The sequence below is a fragment of the Bison bison genome, unplaced genomic scaffold (assembly GCF_000754665.1).
Source record: "Bison bison bison isolate TAMUID 2011002044 unplaced genomic scaffold, Bison_UMD1.0 scf7180017864538, whole genome shotgun sequence".
Taxonomy (NCBI): Eukaryota; Metazoa; Chordata; class Mammalia; order Artiodactyla; family Bovidae; genus Bison; species Bison bison.
This window is the reverse complement of record NW_011495086.1, coordinates 5,408,944-5,427,356: the sequence shown is the minus strand read 5'-3', so window position 1 is coordinate 5,427,356 and position 18,413 is coordinate 5,408,944. Positions and strand designations below refer to the sequence as shown.

At 36.7% G+C, this 18,413-nt stretch overlaps 1 pseudogene; it reads left to right on the top strand.

Moving 5' to 3' along the window:
- The first annotated feature begins 1,699 nt into the window (after positions 1-1,699).
- LOC104982711 lies at positions 1,700-2,539 on the top strand (annotated as a pseudogene).
- Positions 2,540-18,413: the final 15,874 nt, after the last annotated feature.

Below are 18,413 nucleotides of genomic sequence, written 5' to 3'. Positions count from 1 at the left end.
AATTCACCTAGAAGAGAAAATAAAAAATAAAAACAAGTAAATAAAGGAAAATTGGGAAGAAAGAAGTACAATGGTCACTATTTGTAGATGGCGATACTGTTTATAGAAAGTTCTAGAGAAATCACTGATATCACATTAGAATTCATGAATGAATTCAGTAAAGTCGAAGGGTACAATGTTTCTATGTACTAACAACAAACTATCAGAAAGATAAATTAAGAAAGCAATCTCTTTTACAATTGTACTGAAAATATAAAAAATACCTAAGAATAAATGTAAACAGAGAGGTAAAAAGCATATATTCAGAAAACTATAAGATATGGTGAATGAAATTGAAGATGACACAAACAAATGGACAGATATACTGTGTTCATGGTTTGGAAGAATCAATGTTATTAAAATGGATAATTAAAATTATGAATGAACAAATCAAATTAATATTCTCATTGAGAAAATAAGGGGTAAAATCTTTATCAAGAAATATAAAGAATATATAGGAAAAAAAGTCTTCCTGAAATCAATTAAAAAATTGAGTATATGGATACTAAATTTTTAGATTTGTCTAAAATATCTTAGGAGAAGGCAATGGCACCCCACTCCAGTACTCTTGCCTGGAAAATCCCATGGACGGAGGAGCCTGGTGCGCTGCAGTCCAGGGGGTCGCTAAGAGTCGGACACGACTGAGCGACTTCACTTTCAATTTTCACTTTCATGCATTGGAGAAGGAAATGGCAACCCACTCCAGTGTTCTTGCCTGGAGAATCCCAGGGATGGGGGCGCCTGGTGGGCTGCCGTCTATGGGGTCGCACAGAGTCGGACACGAGTGAAGTGACTTAGCAAAGTATCTTGTCCAGATTTCAATCATTGTAGATTTGATCTCTAAATTCCAGGAGATTTCAATAAAATTGTTAATAAAAATTACTGCCATTGTTTATTTAAATAAATAAAGTTTTCAAGAAGAAAACAAAGAACAAGACTGCTGTGTTATAAATAATTTTAAAATTTATTATAAAAATTTTAATGGAAGATATTAATAATAGGAGCATTGAGTCAGGGTATATGAGGTATAAGATAACTACAAACAAAATAATTTCCAAAGAAGTATTTTTGAAAATGTATTAGAATTCTTCAGTAATCTAAATGAACAAGTGCTGAAATAGAAATGCTCTTGTGAAAAAAAGAAATAATGAACAGGTTCTAGATAGAATACAGGGTAAATGATTGCATAATAAATGTGCCAGCTAAAGAAATAGAATATATTGTAACTGTGTTGAGCGATTAATCATTTTGAATTAATTGGAGAAATAGTCTAATAGTATCACTCTGTTAACATATCAAATTAACTTCAATGTAATTAAAATCTAATATAGAAATGAGGCCATATAAATAACATAATCAATTGTATCTAAATTCTTATTAGGTTTTGGAATGTTGAAGAATTTTCTAAGAAGAAAATTATTGATGGAGACACAAAAAGATGCAACATTCTCTAAAGCATTTTGTCACTTTATGTGAAAGATTTAATAATCTTATTTGCCCAAAATTATTCTAATTTTACAATTTATCCTAATTTCATACTGGTGAAATAACTAAGCATTTTAAAACAGTGAGATAGGCAGCTGCTCTTCCCACCGCCACCGGAGGATCATCTACCCTTTAGTACAGACCAAAAAGCAAGCAGTAATTGGACAGAAGAAGAATGACATTGAAATAGGTTTCCAGCAGCAAGTGCTTTGGAGGACTGCAGAAAGATTTTGAACATGACAGTGTTGAACTGAAGCGCAAAATGAAATTTTCTATTTACCACCAAAGGCAGAGACTGGAAAATGCCCTGTGCTGTATTGGCTGTCTGGTTTAACTAGCACAGAACAAAATTTTATATCAAAATCTGGTTATCATCAAGCTACCTCAGAACATGGCCTTGTGGTCATTGCTCCAGATACCACCCTGGTGGCTGCAGTATTAAAGGAGAAGAGGACAGCTGGGGCTTTGGCACTGGTGCTGGGTTTTATGTCGATGCTACTGAAGATCTTTGGAAAACTAACTATAGAATGTACTCTTATGTAACGAAGGAGCTTCCCCAACTCGTAAACGACAATTTTCCAGTGGACCCCCAAGGATGTCTGTGTTTGGCCACTTTATGGGAGCCCATGGAGCTCTGATTTGTGCTTTGAAGAATCCTAGAAAATACAAATGTGTGTCAGCATTTGCTCCACTTTGCAACCCAGTGCTCTGATGTTGGGGCAAAAAAGCCTTTACCAGATATTTGGGAACAGATCAAAGTAAATCGGAGGCTTATGATGCTACCTACCTTCTGAAGTCCTATCCAGGTTCTCAGCTGGATATAATTGATCAAGGGAAAGATGATGAGTTCCTTTCAGATGGACAGTTACTTCCTGATAACGTCACAGCTGCCTGTTCAGAAAAGAAAAGCCCTGTTGTCTTCAGATTACCAGAGGGTTATGACCATAGCTACTACTTTATTGCAACCTTTATTGCTGATCACATCAGATATCATGCAAAATACCTGAATGCATGAAAAACTTCAGATAAGAGAATCTCTTCAGGATTATAACATTGTAATAAACAGAACTGCAAGGAAATAATATTTAAAACTTTGGATTTCATAATGCTAAAAATGCTTCATTCTGTAGTTGAAAAACCCTCTGAATAAATATATCAAACCTGAAAAAAAAAATAGTGAGATAGACAAGTAACTCATGAAACAGCAGACTACTATGCTACCATCAGATTAATAGTCTAAAAATGTATTTTGTAACAAAGCACATATACAAAATTTGTGTACCTATACATATATATGTAATAACTGGCTTCCCTGGTGGCTCAGTGGTAAAGAATCTGCCTGCAATGCAGGAGTTGCAGGATACAAGTGTTCTATCCCTGGGTTGGCAATATTCCCTGGAGGAGGGCATGGGAACCCACTCCAGTATTCTTGCCTGGAGAATTCCATGGACAGAGGAGACTGGTGGGTTACAGTCCACAGGATTGCAGAATCGAGCATGACTGAAGCAACTTAGCACACTTGCATGTACTACATAACATCAACAAATACATTTTGATTGGTAAAATATATAATGTAAAGCTTGTTCTTTATTTTGTGTTGAAGAAGGAAATGGCAACCTACTCCAGTATTCTTGCCTGGAGAATCACATGGATGGAAGAGCATGGTAGGCTACAGTCCATGGGGTTGCAGAGTTGGACATGACTGAGTGACTTCACTTTCTTTCTTTATTTTGTATGACATCCTCTTAGGTAAAACACGTGTCATTTTGTATAATTTATATGCATTTAAGGGCTACCCTGATGGCTCAGATGGTAAAAAATTATCCTGAAATGCAGGGGATCTAGGTCCAATCCCAGGGTTGGGAAGATCCCCTGGAGGAGGGCATGGCAACCCACTCCAGAATTCTGGTCTGGAGAACTCCATGGACAGAGGAGACTGGCAGGCTACAGTCAGTGGGGTTGCAAAGAGTTGGACACGACTGAGTGACTAAGCACAGCACACCATATGCATATGGATGCATATATATGCATAGAAATTTATATACATATCATGCATATATATATATTAATATTTGTATATATTAATATAAAAGGTCTCCTCTTTACTTTCTGAGTGTCTATCAGATTAGCTTTTAGAATTCCTTTGTGGCAACTTTGGATTTTTCTAACATGTGCCTCAAAACTTTTCCAATCTATACCCAATAATCTGGTCCAAAACTGCTTCCACATTTTTGGGTATGTATTTGTTACAGTAGGGCTTCCCTAATAGTTCAGTTGGTAAAGAATCCGCCTGCAATGCAGGTGACCCTGGTTCGATTGCTGGGTCGGTAAATAGTAATACCTGACTTTTGGTAACAAAATATGTATGGTTGTAGTTATCCAGAGAAATAGATCTACAAGTCTGTGTGTGTGTTAATTTTGCTCAGTTGTATCCAACTCTTTGTGACCCCTTGCAGCATAGGTCACCAGGTTCCTCCTCTGTCCATGGAACTCCCTAGGCAAGAATACTGGAGTGGGTTGCCATTCCCTTCTTCACTACAAGTCTCTACATATATCCATTTCTGACTATACAGTTTTCTCTTTCCTGTCTGTCTATGTATCTACAAGTTAGGGAGAAAGAGAGATTTGGGGAATTGACTCACGTGACTATGGAGGCTGAGGAGGCCCACCATCTCCCATCTGTAAACAGGAGACCTGCAAAGGCTGGTGGGCATAGTTCCAGTCTGAGTCCGAAGGGCTAAGATCCAAAGGTACAAGTTCCTTTCTCAAAGCAAGAGACTGATGTTGCAACTCAAGCTCTCAGTGTGTGCTAAGTTGCTTCAGCCCTGTCCTACTCTTTGAGACCCCATGGACTGTAGCCCACCAAGCTCCTCTGTCTATGGGATTCTCCAGGCAAGAATACTGCAGTGGGTTGCCATTTCCTTCTCCAGGAGATCTCCTTGACCCAGGGATCAAACCTGTGTCTCATAGGTCTCCTGCATTGGCAGGTGGGTTCTTTTCACTAGCGCCACCTGGGAAACCCTAGCTATTAGATTTTTCTTGCTGTTCATTCTCCCAGTCATGTCCAACTCTTTATGACTCCATGGACTGCAGCACCCCAGGCCTATCCGTCCCTCACCATCTCCAGGAGATTGCCCAGGTTCATGTTCATTGCATCAGTGAGGCTATCCAGCATCAGATAGAAAGTGTGAGTTCTTCCTTCCTCTGTTTTGTATTCTGTACAAGACTTCAGTGATTAAATGATGCCCATATCATTTCATATGATTCCAATGATGCCATATCATGGAGAGTCCATCTGTTTACTTACCCTACCTGTTCCAATGCTAATCTCTTCTGGAAACACTCTCACAGACATATTTTGAAATAACATTTAACCAGATATCTGGGTATCTCATCAGCAAGTGAAGTTGACATATAAAATTAATCATCACATAAGAGAATTTGGGCTTCTCTGGTGGCTCAGATGGTAAAGAATCCAATCGCAATACAGGAGGCTCTGGTTTGATTACAGGATCAGAAAGATCCCCTTGGAGAAAGGAGAAGCTACCCACTCCAGTATTCTTGGGCTTCCATGGTAGCTCAGATGGTAAAGAATCCGCCTATAATGCAGGAAACCTGTGTTTTATCCCTGGGTTGGGAAGATCCCTTGGAGGAAGGCATGGCAACCCACTCCAGTGTTCTTGCCTGGAGAATCCCCATGAACAGAGGAGCCTGGCAGTCTGCAGTCCACGGAGTCAAAAAGAGTCAGATACCACTGAGCAACTAAGCGCAGCACATAAGAGAATTTAATAAAATTCACTTTATTATACTTATTTGTAACCATGACTTTGCCCATAGTTTGTGTGATTCTAAGAATCAAGCATATATTGTGTTTCTACCTTGATTCATATCCCCAAACCTTATCCCTTTCAACTTAGCCATGCAGGTAATCTATGTAGAGTTTGTTTAATTGTTATTAAATATTGTTTGAATAAAACGGAACATTTGGAACCTAAGTAGAATTATTGACACATCCCTGTCCAGTTTGAACCTTGTGTATCTTCCCAATCTTTATTTGTTAATTCTTGCAATTCATAAGCCAAAATGTGGGTACATTTCTGGTATGTGTTTCTACTTAATGTCAGGAAATTGTTTTCCAGTTTTAATCATTTTTATTTTGGCTTTGTAACCATTTCATTATAATGTTAGAAAAGTACCTCAAAGATGTGCTGTCAATACTATGCACCTGTTCCACATATGCTATCTTTGTAAGGATTCTAAGAACAAGAATTTTCTTAGTACAGTAATTGTAGTATGGCACAAACATTTCTACTGTTAGCTGAGGACCAAAGATATTTTGATGGCCACGTGGATACCACCTAAATGCAGAATATCCCCTCACACCATTCCTTATCCACCTTCTAGATATTCCTTATCCATTCCTTATTCCTTATCCTTATTCTATTGCTACCTTATATATCTTGTCTCTGTAGTTCTGAAAGTTTGAAATCAGGACATTTTTCAAATTCTTTTGGACTATTGCTGAATATGCTGAAAGAAAAATATGTATTACTGATACATACTGGAATATTAGAGATTATCCATGGTGCGAATATAATTATTTAGGGTGCTATTGTTTACTTAAATCTAGAAAACTTGCTCTTTTTTAGCTTCTTTTAGTTTAGACTGAATATTTTTCACAGCTCTAGTTACAAAGCAAACTTTATTATCACACTTTGAAATCAATCATTTAACACCTGTTTCAAAAGTAAATAAATGTTAATTGACAGTTTTATTATCATTCAAAGCACCTTGTTGGTAATTAATGCTAGGTGAGATTCTCAGTCATCATTTAGTTCTAACCTAAGTGTCAAGAGACTTAAAATATGAGATTTCTGTAATTAATAACACAGAGTGCTATGCCTCCATTGATGTTTATTTATGTTGATGTGTTATGGTTTTATATAAAGTTATAAAACATCTCAACATATTTAGCAGTCTTTTCTCATCCAATGCAACAAGAAAATGTTTCTTCCATTTCCTTTCCTTGAGAAATTCCATTTCAGTGGGATAATTACACACTCATCTGATTTTCAGTGATGAGAAAAATACTCATGTTGGCAGATGGTACCATTGGTTATTGAGAAAAGAATATCATAGAAATATTCCATTATGGTTAGGTTCACTAATAGTTAATCAATGGATCCAAAAATCTGTGCAATATGAACTCAGTAAAGAGAAAAAGAGTTCCAGGTTCAGGTAATTCACCATTATTTTTTATTTGAAAGTCTGTGTTAATAAATATGCCAGCAACAATATGGCTTATATTCTTTTATATAATTATACCCATAGAGCTTATTAGACTACTTTAAATCTTTTAAATAATCATTATTTTTTATATTTCTAAAAATGTGGTTTTGAGTTGTATTTTCTTTCTCAAATTGAAGTTAACTTAAAAGTAAATAACATTTGTTTAGTGCTTCATATCTTGCCAGCTCTTCCACGTATACTATCTCATGTAATTCTCAGGGAATTACTGAGAGTAATTGTTAACATCATGGAACAAACAAAATTCTCTCAAGATTGCATAGCTGGCAACTTGCAAAGGTTACTTTTACCTTTGATTAACTCACACATACATGTGATTGAACAGGTATAAGTCAGGGATTCCCAGGAGCTCACCCTCAAATTTGATAATTTGCTAAAATATCTCATACAACTCAGGAAAATGATTTATTACTATCTCCAATTTATTTAGAAACATACAACACAGGAACAGCCAAATGAAATAGATGAATAGATCACCATAAGTGAGATGGTGTAGAACTCCCATGCCCTCCAGGTGTACCACTCCTCTAGCACAGACACCTTAAGGACTCTGAACCTTGTCCTCATCCTGAAGCTATTGAGGGACCATAAAATTTGCCTCATTAAGACAAAAGATGCTCCTTTCACCTTTATCACTCAGGATATTTCAAAGGTTTTAGGAGCCCTGTGCTAGCAATAAGGATAAAGATAAATATCTTTCTCATTATACCACAGTAAATGACACTTGTATTAGTAGCCTTCAATCAACAAACAAATGCTAACAAATGTTAGGGTACTGTAACTGTATGAACATGAAAATGGTGTAATTCCATTAAGAATAGCACGTTTTCAATCATTCTCTATTTCTCAGGGTGGTTTGTCTTATGAGACAGTCCTTAAGGAGAGGCTGAGAGAGAGTCACATGTTGACAACTTTCTCCCTTTCTTTCTGAGTAGTAGTAGTAGTAGTGTCAGTTGCTCAGTCATGTCCAACTTTGCAATCCCACACACTGTAGCCCACCAGGCTCCTCTGTCCATGGGATTCTCCAGGGAAGAATAAAGGAGTAGATTTCCATACCCTTCTCCAGTGGCTCTTCCTGACCCAGGGATTGAACTTGGGTTTCATGTGTTGCAGGAAGATTCTTTACCATTTGAGCTACAGGGGAGAACTTTCTTTCTGATTTCCCTTTTATTCTTCACTCAAGGATAAGGAAAACAGAACATTTTAAGAATACAATTCTTTCACAAGCACCAGGTAATATAGTCAGGAGACCTAACTCGGGGGGAAAAATAGGTAAAGTTATGCTATGAAGACCTATTACAAGCTAAAATGCAGGTATTGTACTATGCATTAAATATTGTATTAGAAATTTCATATGTATTACTGAATTCAATCCTAAAGCTACTTTAGTGAATTAAAAACTTTTATCAGTCACCCCATCCTACTAATGAAGACACTAGGTTTAGAATAGATAAGTATCTTATTCAATATGAAAAACTAAATAACTAGGCTTGTCAACAAATGATGCTAGGGTAACTGAATATCCATAGAGAATACATAAAGCTGGGTCTTTCCCCAAAACACACAAAAATCAACTCAAAGTGAATCATAGATGAAAATCTAAGAATTATGTATGATGAAACTCTTAGAAGAATACATAAAAATAAATCATTACTTTGGGTTAGGTAAAGACTTCCTAGACATAATACCAAAAGAAGAAACAACAGAAAGAAAATTAAATGAATTGAATGACATGAGAGCTGAAAATACTTGTGCATCAAAAGACACTATCAATGAAGTGAAAGATAACTCACAGTAAGGGAAAAATATCTTCAAGACAAATATATGAGAGTTATATGCAGAATATAAAACTAATTCCTGTGACTCAATAATAAAGAGACAACTCAAATTAAAAATGGCATGGAATCCAAATAATATGCAAATACCCATTAAACACTTGAAAAATGTTCAATATTAACAGTCATTAAGGAAATTCAAATCAAAACCATAATGAAGTAACACAACACTTCTCACCTACTAGGATAGCTATAATAACAAGTGTTGTAATGATTTGACAAAACTTGAAACACTTGTAGACTGATGATGGGAATGCAAAATAGTACAGTTGCTTTCAAAACAGTTTCATAGTTCCTCAAAATATTAGTGTTTGCACATGCCCCCACAATTCTACTCCTTGTATATACTTAAGAGAAATGAAAACATATGTCCACACACAAACTGGTTAACAATTGTTCAGTTCAGTTCAGCTCAGTTGCTCAGTCATTTGTGACCTCATTGACCATAGCACACAAGGCTTCCCTGTCCATCACCAACTCCCAGAGTTTATTCAAACTCATGTCCATCAAGTCAGTGATGCCATCCAACCATCTCATCTCTGTCGTCCCCTTCTCCTCCCGCTTTCAATCTTTCCCAGCATCAGGGTCTTTTCCAATGAGTCAGTTCTTTGCATCAGGTGGCCAAAGTATTGGAGTTTCAGCTTCAGCATCATTCCTTCCAAAGAACACCCAGGGCTGATCGCCTTTAGAATGGACTGGTTGGATCTCCTTGCAGTCCAAGGGACTCTCAAGAGTCTTTTCCAACCTGACAGTTCAAAAGCATCTATTCTTGGATGCTCAGCTATCTTTATAGTCCAACTGTCTCATCCATACATGACTACTTGAAAAACCATAGCTTTGACTAGATGGACATTTGTTGGCAAAGTAATGTCTCTGCTTTTTAATATGCTGTCTAGGTTGGTCATAGCTTTTCTTCCAAGGAGCAAGCGTCTTTTAATTTCATGGCTGCAGTCACCATCTGCAGTGATTTTGGAACCCCCCAAAATAAAATCTGTCACTGTTTCCATTGTTTCCCCATCTATTTGCCATGAAATGATGGGACCAGCTGCCATAATCTTAATTTTCTGTTCATAACAACACTGTCCCTAATCTTAGAAGAGTGGCAACAACCCAGATGCTCACCAACTGAGGAATGGAACAAAAATTGTATTGTATTCACACAGTGGAATATTTTTCTACACTGTAATGAAATATTAATGCATACTACAAGGGTGAACCTTGAAATGCACTAAATGGCCAGATATTTTATCCCCTGCATGGATCATTGCCTTGTCATGGCAAAGGGGCTTGCATAACTCAATGAAACTATGAGTTTCATGCCATGCAGGATCATATAAAATGCACAAGTCATAGTGAAGAATTCTGACAAAATGTGGGCCACTGGAGGAGGGAATGGCAAACTAGTATTCTTGCTGCAAGAATCCCATGAACAGTATGAAAAGGTAAACAATTATGTCACCAGAAGATAAGCCTCCCAGGTTGGAAGGTGTCTGACATGCTACTGGGGAAGAGTGAAGGCAATTGCTAATTGCTCCAGAAAGAATGGATTGGCTGGGCCTAAGTGGAAATGATACCTTGTTGTGGATGTGTCTGGTGATGAAAGTAAAGTCTGATGCTGTAAAGAATAATATTTCATAGGAACCTGGAATGTACCCAGTCCTTTTACTTTATGGCAAATGAATGGGGAAAAAAGTGGAAACCATGACAGATCTTATTTTCCTGGGCTTCAGAATCACTGTGGATTGTGACTGTGGGCATGAATTTAAAAGACACATGCTCTTTGGAAGGATAGCTATGACAAACTTAGTTAGCATATTGAAAACCAAAGATATGACTTTGCTGACATAGGTCCGTATAGCCAAAGCTATGGTTTTTCCAATTGTCATGTCTGAATGTGAGAGTTCACTTATAAACAAGGCTGAATGGCAGTGAATATAGCCTTTGAATTGTGTTGCTAGCAAAGACACTTGAGAGTCCCTTGGGCAGTAAGGAGATCAAACCAGTCAATCCTAAATGAAATCAAACCTGAGTATTCATTGGGAGGACTGATGCTGAAGCTCCAATATTTTAGCCACATGATGTGAAGAACTCGTTGAAAAAGACCATGCATGAGGATGGAAAGGTTGAAAGCAAAAGGAGAAGGGGGCAACAGGTGATGAGATGGCTCGATAGCATCTCAGACTCGATGGCCATGAGTCTGAGCAAGCTCCAAGAGATAGTGAAGGGCAGGGAAGCCTGGTGTGCTGCAATCCATGGGGTCACAAAGAGTTGGCATGACAGTGATTGAAAAACAACACAAGGTGAACCTTGAAAATATGCTAAATGGCCATGTATTGTTTGATTCTATTATGACTTATAGAGAATTGGCAAATATATAGAACCAGAATAAATTCTAGTTTCCTAGAAACTGAGGGTGGGCTTTCTTAGTGGCTCAGTGGTAAAACTCCAACTGGCAATGCAGGATATGAGGGTTTGATCCGTGGGCTGGGAAGATTCCCTGGAGAAAGAAATGGCAACCTGCTTCAGTATTCTTTCCTGGAAAATCCCATGGACAGGACTCTGGTGGGCTATAGTCCATAGGATCGCCAAGAGTACGACAGGATGTAGCAACTAAACAACACATAACTGAGGATAGGGTGTAGGACTAGGGAGTGATTGTTAATCAGTGGAGGGTTTCATTTTGGGGGATGAAAATGTTATATAATGGTATTATGGTGAAGATTTCACAAACTGTGAATATATTAAATCCAAATAACTGTACATTTTAAATGGGTGAATTATTTTTTGTGAATTTTATTTACTAAGGATGTATTTAAAATAATCAATAGAATATGAAGCCAAGATGTTGACTTCAAATAACCAGATAAAATATATCTATAAGGGTCCACAAAAAACCTACTTTTATTATCAAAAGAAGAAACTTACCCCTTTGCAGAATTCATTCTGCACTTGACTTTTTGATCCCATCAGAAAAAATATACTCATATATCTTGTTTAGTATTATTAACTGAGAAACTTTGATTTGATTAAAGATGAAGATGTAATTTGGTATAGATTCTGAATGAAGGGATATGTATACTTAGGCACACACCTGTGTTCATGAGCTGTGTAGTGTATGTAAAAGTCTAAATTGAACACAGGCTCAGACATAACTCCTAGAAACCTAATGCCAATTATTTTAGCCCTTTTCGGTACATTCCTTCACTAGCAGTACAGAAACAAAATGTCATGTTACCCATGCAAATGTTTCTTCTAGATATTTAGTAAGTCTGGGTTCATCCAGGTTCTTGAAAACTGAATAAAGTTGTGGTCTACATACTGATATTATGTTTTACCTGGAAATATACAGCTAAGTAGAAATATCAGCAGGCAATGGCACCCCACTCTAGTACTCTTGCCTGGAATATCCATGGACAGAGGAGCCTGGTAGGCTGCAGTCCGTGGGGTCTCTAAGAGTTGGGAACGACTGAACGACTTCACTTTCACTTTTCACTTTCATGCATTGGAGAAGGAAATGGCAACCCACTCCAGTGTTCTTGCCTGGAGAATCCCAGGGACAGGGAAGCCTGGTGGGCTGCCGTGTCTGGGGTCGCACAGAGTCAGACACAACTGAAGCGACTTAGCAGCAGAAATATCAGCATTTCTCACTCACATGAACACGGTAATAGCATTGCTCAAATAAGTGTATATCTAGAAATTCAGCTATTTTTTTAACTTTTTATTCTGTATCTGAGAGTAGCCAAGTAACAATGTTATAGTAGTTGCTGGTGGACAGCAAAGGAATTCAGCCTTTACCCATTCTCCTCAAAACTCCCCGCCCAGCCAGTCTGCTGTATAACATTGAGCAGAGTTCCCTGTGCTGTTCAGTAGAAACTTGTTGGACCCTCAGCTTCAACTCACTAGAATTTCTCCTTTCCCTGAGTGTTATTTACATTAAGTTCTTCTTAAATAATTTTGCTAGTCAAAAGTCAGGGACCTGAGGCAAACAACCCCTATCAGAATGTTTGCAAATGTTCCATTTAGAACACAAACAGTGGGAAGCAGGACTATTAGTGAAATAAACACTGGAAGATGCACATTAAGGTCCTTAATGTTGTCGTTAACTACAGTTATACCATTCCCTTTTTACTGATGTTGGCTTTATGTTAACAGAGAAGGATTAAGTTGAGCGACTAAAGAGTTCTGATTTTATCCAATCCTCATGTAGGCTGTAGGGCAAAGGGATGTCAGATTGTCCAGTGACTGTAACTGGATTGTCCTGCATTATTTGGGGTGAAGATGGAATCTTCAGAGCTTGGGTACCATGCATCATGTTAGAATACTGCATGCTCTCATGGCATTTTCCTAAATGAAACCTTTTTCCTTACTTTAAATCTGTCTTGCACAAGTTTCATTCCAAGTTATCTATCCAATTTCTTTTTCAGCGAGGAAGGTGATATCAACTAAAGAATGGAGGGAAGGATCCTGATTTATTTTAGGCACTTAGCTCAATTTGCTTTTACTTGTTTGGGAAATTGCTTTTTCAATGCAGAAAAATGTGTTGCAGTGAAGCAATTTCATGGGCTTGATGACACTGCAGTGTGTTACTTGCCTGTATCTGTTCTAAGTGTAAATGAAATGCACGGGCAGCAGGATCACCATTATTTACTTCTTTTATTGCTTATCCTTTTCTTGCCTACTAGATTACATGTGTGTTAACTGAAGTTACTGTTTACACTTATTTAACAGTATTGACTGAAATTACCCTGAATCTCCTCCAGTGAGGACTGATTTAGCTACAAATCACTGTTCCAGCTCTGAAATCATTAATCAGCCATAGGCAAGATCCATTATGTGGGATTTCAGCATAGAGGAAATATTAACAGCTCCCTGGAAGAAACGTTACCTTCATATTGGCTGTGACTCCCTGCTGGAGCTGCAAATTACCCTCAAGTAATAATTATAATACATTAGTAGAGATTTAATTTCCAATAAGTGCTGTCTGTTTAAGAAATGGCAATCTCACCGTGGCTCAGAGAACAATAGATCATGTTATCAGCCAGAATAAACCTACACGGAATTAAAAGAAAGATAATAAAAAATTCATTACAGTTTTCAAACTGTAGGGAAAAAAAGAGTAAGTTTCTCAGTTACATTTTTATAGATCATGTTTACAGATCATCTCACTGGATGATATTTGGTATGGTTGGAATATTTTTGCTTTAGTTGATAGTGAAATTGTGAATTCACTAGTTAACATCTAGTTTGATAAGTTAGTAATCAATTTTTTTATTAATTTTTTTCTGAAGGGTGGAAGTTACCCCTCAGTAGAACTATAGGAGAAATTCATTCTTTAGTTGCCTATACACAGTGACCCACATTTTGCATCCAAATTAATATTCCAGAAACCATTTTCAAAAGTATAGAAAAGTTAGAATTTTAGAGGAGAAATTGTTACTAATTCTACTTTAAACTACTTTAAACAGAAAATAAAATGTTTCTGTGAAGTTAATCCTGTAAATAAATGGTTTAGGAAGGTTTTAATAAGGTGTTAGCATAATACATGTTTTGTGAGGTCTGCCCATCTTCACTTAAAATTTTCAATAGAAACTCTTTTACATACAAACTGTCATATTAGGAACTTTTATACTGTATGTTGATATCTGTCTACTTTTTAGAGTGAAGTGTAAAAAGACCAAATATTACTTGCTTAACTTAAATGAAGCAAATTTTATTTATAATACTTGCTCAGTTCAGTCGCTCAGTCTTGTCTGACTCTTCGTGACGCTACGGACTGCAGCCCGTCAGGCCTCCCTGTCCATCACCAACTCCCAGAACTCACTCAAACTCATGTCCGTTGCGTCAATGATGCCATCCAACCATCTCATCCTCTGTCGTCCTCTTCTTTAGTACTCTTAGGTTTTTACAAAACTCTTCATTTCTTCCAAAATATTAAGTATCTATGGATGTCCACAAATCCTGATGTAATAGGGATATTCTGAAGTTTTGATGTTTGAAAATGCCTTGTTCTCAAAGAGTTTGTATCATAAGTTCATTTTTCTTTTAACAGCTGGACTCATTTCTCATATTGAACAAGTTCTGGCACACTGCATAAACCAGATTTTATATGTGCCAGTGCTTGAAAGTTTTCCTTCGGGTTCAATGAACTATTGATTTAAGGAATACAAGGAGACTCCATTACTGAATAAAGAGATTCATATTTTCTTAACACTGTAGAAATTGTAGTTTGATTTACGTAGCCATGCCAAGTGTGTGTGTGTGTGTGTGTGCGTGCAAATGTGTATGTTTGTATTTGGAACTTTTTTATTTTGTTCTGCTGTTTGATAGATTTCATGTCATATTGTCAGATACAGAAGGCAAAATAAAAGAAAATGATTAAAAGTAAGCCTTGCAACCATTCTATACTGAATGACATGTTAAGAATATATACAAAATTTATAAAAGCAAGCAAAATCCCTTCTCTTAAATCTGCCTATAATTCAGATTAGAAACAGCATAAGAAGCTATTTCTCAAAATCTGAAACAATTTCAGAGTTTCAAAGTTTATTATATTTAGCAACATTTTTGGAAAATGAACTGTATGACTTATGATAACTTTAGAAGGGGCAATATGCAGAATCATTTAGACAAATTAAAAAGTTGAAGTCAGTCTTTAGCTCTGAAACACATTACTTCTTAAATAGCTAAATATGTAGCATATCTCAAAAATGATTCCCTAAGTTTATTAGAACTAAAATGATGTGACAGATCATGATTTCACAGCCCCTATTTCACCCAGCATACAATGATCTCCGCTAATTATCTGAAAAAGTATGAGTCAGGCATGCAACTTATCAAAGTGATTTTACATGATCAAATTTTTTTCTTAGGTTAAAAGGAGATGAAACACAATTAAAAATGAACTTTAGAGCTTCATTCTCATTAAAATGTGGCATTCAGTAATAAGAAAGAAAATCTACAGGGTATTATATATATGTAATCTATTATGTATTCTTTTTACATAAGTAAATAACTAAGGGCTTAGTCATCTTGCTTAACAGTTACTGCTGTTGTAATACAGAGTAGAATAAAATATATACTTTCAAAGCACTCCTCTGTTATAGTATAATTTTATAGGATGTGTATTTAGAAATAATTCAAGTGGTTTAATCATGCAGTGATTAAAATTTGTGGATTTCTGACACACCTTCTGCTTGAATGCACAGCCCATAAGCATATATTTATAGCTGTGTAATAAAACAACAATCTCAGAAATTTTAAAAATACATTTAAAAAATTTAATGAATGCAGTTATGCTTCTCATAGATGAGAATTAAGATGCTTATGAATTGGGGAACATATACAGTAATTGGTACATAATAAATGTACAGTGATGTAGTATCAAGATGAAGCTTTTCAGGATTACAGGCGGTGAGGGTCAGTGAAGGGTATATTCTAAAATATATATGAGAAAGAGAGAGATTTAAATAAAAATGTAAATGAAGAGTAAGTAGTATGCTTTATTTCACTCCAAAATGTTCTAAGTGATGGTCCAGGAATGATAGAATCACCCAGTGTGATAATCCACATATCCTGAAAAATGATCATCATTGAATCATCTTATTACATGATTCAGTTGTTGAAAGAGCAGTAAACATAAACAACTGGATTTCATTCTAGAACTTGCCTTTTCCAGCTTCATGTTTTCAGAAAAGCCATCAAAGTGCTCTGAACTTGTTTCTTCACATTTTACATGGAATAGCAACATTTGTGTGGAAGGAAATGGTCTTCAAGGAGCTTGCCTTCTAGCTGCTGCTGCTAAGTCACGTCAGTTGTGTCCAACTTTATGCAACCCCATAGACGGCAGCCCACCAGGCTGCTCTGTCCATGGGATTTTCCAGGCAAGAGTGCTGGAGTGGGGTGCCATTGCCTTCTCTGTGCTTTCTAGCTAATGTTCAGTAAATAACAAGTGGGGGTAAATGAGGCAGTGATTGCTTGGAATCCATACAGACAAATGATCTGGCATGTAAGAGAACTTTACAAGTTAAATTCAGAGAAAAAAAAAGTTGTTTTAAATGGCAACAATTTAATTAACAGAAATAGTTCCTTACATTTTAAATCATATTTGTTAAGAGGGTAGATCATCAAAAATGTACCTGTAGTAATATCTTTATGAGAGGAGGAGATATTTTTCTTGTACTCAAAATTCCTAATTCTTTTTATCTTGAATGTCATGAATGTGAGATTTCATTCTAGTAGGAATGTATATACACGTCAATTCTGATTCACTAATTTTATTTACCAGTAAACAGAATTTCTTCTAATCACTGAACCTGATAGTTTTTTATTATAAGAATGATGAGATCATTATATTCAAATGGAAATGAATCATTGTCATATGCCTTTACTATTTCTAGAGGCAGACATTTTAAAAAGCTGTAGATTGGATTTTTTATGGATTCTCATTGCAACAGAGCTGGTGATTACTGTGAATATGTCTTGTCTGCTTGCCCTATGGATAACCTCAAATATACTTCCATAAACTTGGAAGTTTAATGGAGATATATTGATTTCTTAATTTAATGGAAAATGTCTGTGTAATATAAAATAATGGATTCATTTAATGTAGTTACATCTAGGAATACAGATCTCTAAAACTCATACCTCACATGTATTTCATGTGATAACTAATCAAATAAGAGATAAAGAGAGTCATTCCTATTGATGCTACCCTGAAAGAACTACCTCTTAACATTTGGAATCTGTAACTATTGAAAATAAATGAAAGTGAAAGTTGCTCAGTCGTGTCTGACTCTTTGTGACCCAGGCCAGAATACTGGAATGAGTAGCCTTTCCCTTCTCCAGGGGATCTTCCCAACCCAGGGATCAAACCCAGGTCTCCCATACTACAGGCAGATTCTTTACCAGCTGAGCCACAAGGGAAGCCCAAGAATACTGGGGTGGGTAGCCTATCCCTTCTCCAGTGGATCTTCCTGACCCAGGAATCCAACCAGGGTCCCCTGCATTGTAGGCAGATTCTTTACCAAATGAGCTATGAGGGAAACTCACTGAAAATATATAGCTTTTTTTTTTTTTACATTTATTATTGTCCTTTCCTTCTTTGTTTGAAAATAGCTAGCTCTATATAAGACCAAATATTAGAAAAAATATTTTTTCATTTTTACTCTTATATAATTTCCTATTAAGGCTAAGTAATAACAGTAATAAAAGGAGAAGGGGCCAGCAGAGGATGAGATGATTTCCATCACTAACTCAGTGGACAAGAATTGGAGCAAACTCCGGGAGACAGTGAAAGACAGAGGAGCCTGGCATACTATGGTATGGGGGGTCCCAAAGAGTTGGACATGACTTAGAGACTGAACAACAAAAAAGCAAAGATTTTAAGGTGACTGCAGATTATATTTTCTGGCTTAATCTGGGTCCTTTCTTTCAATACCACCTAGAATGGACATATTTTGAATAATTTCAGAGGATAGAACTAATGTCTTCACATATCATCAATTCATGTCTTATGACTCATTGATTTATGATCTATAGAAGTCATGTCTTACTCTTTGTGACCCTGTGTACTATAGCCCAGCAGGCTCCTCTGTTCATGAAATATTCCATGCAAGAATAATGGAGCCACTCCAGTGGCTCTGGGGATCTTCCCAACCCAGGGATTGAACCTGGGTCTCCTGCCTTGCAGGCAGATCCTTTACTGTCTGAGCCAGTGGGGAAGCCCCCCCTTTTTTTCCCATAAAAGAT